The sequence below is a fragment of the Trachurus japonicus genome, chromosome 17 (assembly GCF_045865225.1).
Source record: "Trachurus japonicus isolate A0001 chromosome 17, Traja_1.0".
NCBI lineage: Eukaryota > Metazoa > Chordata > Actinopteri > Carangiformes > Carangidae > Trachurus > Trachurus japonicus.
The window spans coordinates 7,547,073-7,551,559 of record NC_140923.1 but is presented as its reverse complement, the minus strand read 5'-3'; positions in this window follow the sequence as shown (position 1 = coordinate 7,551,559).

The window sequence follows — 4,487 nt, the reverse complement described above, 5'->3', positions numbered from 1 at the left end:
CTCCAAAAGGAACTCCGAAAGAGTTTTGATGACTCTGAAAGTTCTCTGAACCCTTCGTTGGCATGGTGAGTAGAAAATTGGTGAATTCTCAATTTTGGGTGAAGTATCCCTTTAAGACCGGCTATGGTGCTGACCTTTGACATGGTTCTGATCCTTTTCCTTCTTTTCTGTCTTTTCTTAGTTTTGCTCCATCTCTCCTCTGATCGCTGCACTGAATTCGGACAATGCTGCACATCAGTAACAAAGGTCCAGGTGAAACACAAGCAGAGTATGCCGGAAAAGGCGAGTGAAATTAATTAAACAAAGCTGAAAAGTGTCTCAAGACGAAACAGAAAAAGCTGCCTGGCAGTTACTCCTCAGCCAGCTGTCGCTCAGCTTTCTTGTCCAATCCAAAGTACGCCCATATACTTGTGATTTTTCTTTTTTCTTTCCACTGTTCTTTTAATCTAGATTTGCTACATATGTGCGTTGTGCCTGCATTGGTAGACTTGGGTGATAATATATCCCGATAATTATCCACCAAGAAAATGCAATAGATTTACACACAAACGGTTTTGCTACCATGATTGACCATAATACCAGTAATTGTTACATCCCTCGTACAGAAGTGATTAAAAACCTACAGTTCCTCTAATGGCCACTAGAGGCTGGCTCCGAGACAACAGCAGAAATAAACACTACAGCTCGTTTCAGCCGGTTCTGGTTGGTGCCTTGGGTCAGTAAATAGCTCAGGCTGATGTGACAGTCCCACAGAAGAGAGAGGCCTTGAGGTTACACCCCCTTAGTCCAGGAGAGCATGCAAGACAAGCAGTGGCAGACAATCGGCTTGTTCCCTGTGGACGCCGGCTGCAGAGGTTTTTTTTTTCCCCGCCAAGTCAACATGAGCCCTGCTGTCAGCTCTGGGCCCTGACGGATGGACGAAGGAAAGAAAGAAAGAAACGGCATCTCGTATAATGGAGGGAGGAGGGAGGAGGAGGAGGTGGTGGTGGACGAAGCTGGAAGCCAGGAGCAGATGGATGGGAGCTGATGATTTTTTTTTTTTTTTTGCCACCGCTGTCAGCCCACCACCGGGCAGAGGGACGGTGTCATGGTTAAGGGTTGAAACAGTCGCTGAAGGTTGGGTACCACCTGATGACATCTTGCCCCGGGCTGCGTGCCACAGTTACCTCGGAGATCGCACCGCAACGGGTGTATGTCAGCAGCAAAGTCAAAATATAGAACGACCAGACAACCAGAAATGGATCATCCATGGAAACAAATGAGGACGTGACACATTAGCTGTGCTCGAAATCATCCACTCATTCACTCACTCCCTATCCACTACATCATATGATATAGTGCACTACATCATGTACACGATGTAGGGAACGACGGGAGGAGAATTCGGACACTACACGGTCATTTTCTGAACGTGGTTGCGTCAGCAGGCGCCAGGTATTGCTGTGACGGAAGCAGACGTGCCGAGAATCATGTAAATAAACCATGGACGTATGAAACAAACCGGACACATAAAAATAAAATAAGAAAAGCTGGTAACATTTGAGGATGTGATTCTGTGTGGTTGTGTTTCTCAGACAATAAACTGTTGAAATATCGGAAGTTTGGTTTGTTTTGTGTCCCGACCGTGAGCCGTAACGGCTCTGTGGCTATTAGCTTAGCTCGTTAGCTCGTATTTACTACACATTCTGCTACAGTTTCTTAATTAGATTGATTTAATGCTGCCTGTTATTTTTCGGATGCTGCTCGCCCAACCCCAGCTCCTCGGGCGAGGCGAACGGAGCGAAGGCAAATACGTCTGAGGAGTTCATTGGTAAATAACCTAAAGAAATCGTAGCTAACATGCTAATTAGCTTGCTCTTCTTCTCTGGCAAAACCATGGGCAAAACACGACCGCATTGCATTGTGGGATACGGGAGTAGAAAGTAGTGTACATCGCTTATTCACTCAATTTTGCGGTGCATTGTGGGTGTTTTGTCATCCACTACATAGTGGATTAAATGAATTGCGGAGAATTCGAACAACACTACAAAATGGCGAACACACTATATAGGCTAGTGCACTACATCCGTGATAGGGGGCGATTTCGAACACAGCTATTTTTTGCCATTCTTATGCATGCTTTTGTGTGTGCATGTGTTGCTGTGCGCGTGTGTATCTGATTCCTAATTGGTCCATGCTGGCAGAGGCACCTGTAAGAGATCCATCTCCTCCACAGGCACAGAGACCAAACGCCACGGCAGCTCCCACACAGATGGACCTCACAGCGGGCGGCCGTCCATGCAAACCCCCTGGCCGTCCACCAACCGATGGTGTATCACAGTGGGAATGTCGTTACACATCAATCCCACTAAAGGCCCTGGCCTGGCCTTATAGCGACCACACTTTAGATGTTGTGTGTGCATCGCCGGGTGAGAAAAGAAGCAAGTTTCTCTTTGTGTGTGTTTTTGCTGTTGGCAACGGAGGAGCGAGCCTCGTACACCACTGATGCTTTGTGTTTTGTTGTGGGAGGTTGTGACCGTTTGTTCTTTTAATGTCGGCGTGAACGGAACATGAGGAACTGGAAGTGACAGGTCGAGTATTCACATGTGAGTGTGTAACAACCCAGTTTTACCTCAACGTATTCCAAGCATGTCAAGCATGAATAATGTATGTGTTGTCAGTTACATAATCACAGTTCACCTGGTAGATTGATTCAATAAAAAGTCTCAGTTAAACATAAAAAATACTCTTTAGTGCCAGTTTTGATTATATATTATGTAAATACAAAATAACTAAAGGATGGAGGATCATACTGAAATTCAGTTATTATTCAGCTTTTATTTCTATTAAAAGGATAGTTCACCCAAAATTGAAATTTCACTCATTATCTACTCACCCTCATGTCGACTAAGGGCTGGGAGAAGTTTCAGAGTTATCCATGCCTTCTCTGAGTTACAGGGGGTCTCGGCGTAGCAGTGCATGTCCATATAACGGTTGCAAATGGATACCAACTGTCTTTGTAACAAAAAGACACACCAAAAAACATCAAAATAACCTCCATGCTGCTCGTATGTAATGTCCGTCTTGTATTGAAGCCCCGAAATGCGAAATTGTCCCGAAAAAATTAAATAAGTCTATATTTCAAGCTTGGTTTGTAGCGGAAGCTTCTCGAAGCTCCTCTTCCCGGTTCGTCAAATTCGGACGAACTGGGAAGAGGACAAACCCTGGTGCGTCCAAATTTGACGAACCGGGAAGAGGAGCTTCCACTACAAACAAGCTTGAAAAATAGACTTATTTAATTTTATTCGGAACAATTTCGCATTTCGGGGCTTCAATACAAGACGGACATTACATACGAGCAGCATGGAGGTATTTGTTTTTTGGTGTGTCTTTTTGTTACGAAGAAAAGTGGTATCCATTTGCAACCGTTATGTGGACATGCACTGCAACGCATTTACGAGACCCCTCACCCCTGTAACTCAGAGAAGCCACGGAGGACTCTGAAACTTCTCCCAGCCCTTAGTCGACATGAGGGTGAGTAGATAATGAGTGAATTTCAATTTTGGGTGAACTATCCCTTTAAGACAATGGACAGGACACTGGAGGAAGGAGGATCATACTGAAATTCAGTTATTATTCAGCTTTTATTTCTGTTAAGGTTCAGGTTTGATTATAATATCTAATATTTGTAGATTACTAGTTCATATCTCTTACTGCACTGTATATTTACATTGGTACTTGTACACGTGTTGAATTAGCTTTTAGCTGCTATGTAAATTTACATTACTTAATTACTCATTATGTTGTCATTATTCAAGTGTGTCTGAATGAGAGCGGGTGTGGTCACAGGCGTGGTCGTCACTCAGCTGTAGGTGTGGAGATGACAACTTGTGACAGCAGTGACTGGTGAGTTGATTGATCAGCTGCCGCACACAATAAAAAGGCGTTGTTGGGGAGTAGAGAGAGATTGTTTTGTCAGTTTATTCTGCATTTAATACAAGTGTAGAAAAACAATTAAACATGTGGTGCAATAGTTTTGATCGTGGTTTGTCCAGCAGCCATGAAATCCTCCAGGACTCCTGTCTTTTTACTGTGAAGTTGAACCTGAATGGTCCAACTTGCAGGTGGTCTTTGAATGCAACCTCACCTGATCCTGCAGATAAAACACAGCATGTAAATAAAGCACTGTCCTCTCCACACCTCCAACCTCCGGAGCATCCAAACCGAGCAGCCCCTCTGAACCGTGGGGTCAGTAACTGTGATGTGGCTGCACTTTGACACCTTTATAGAGCTCATTACTGAAACAGTTCATCACATTCTGCCATAGCACTGGACCTCACAACCTATTACCTCAGATCTAGGTCAGTCAATTTAATTTGAGGGAATAAAAAGGTAAATTGAGGATGTTAATTCAATCATTTAAGGATTTAGATGCGACTGAAAAAATCTCAAATCTCATCAGTCAAACCAAAGTAACTTGTGCCTATAAAGTCCCAACTTATGACTCC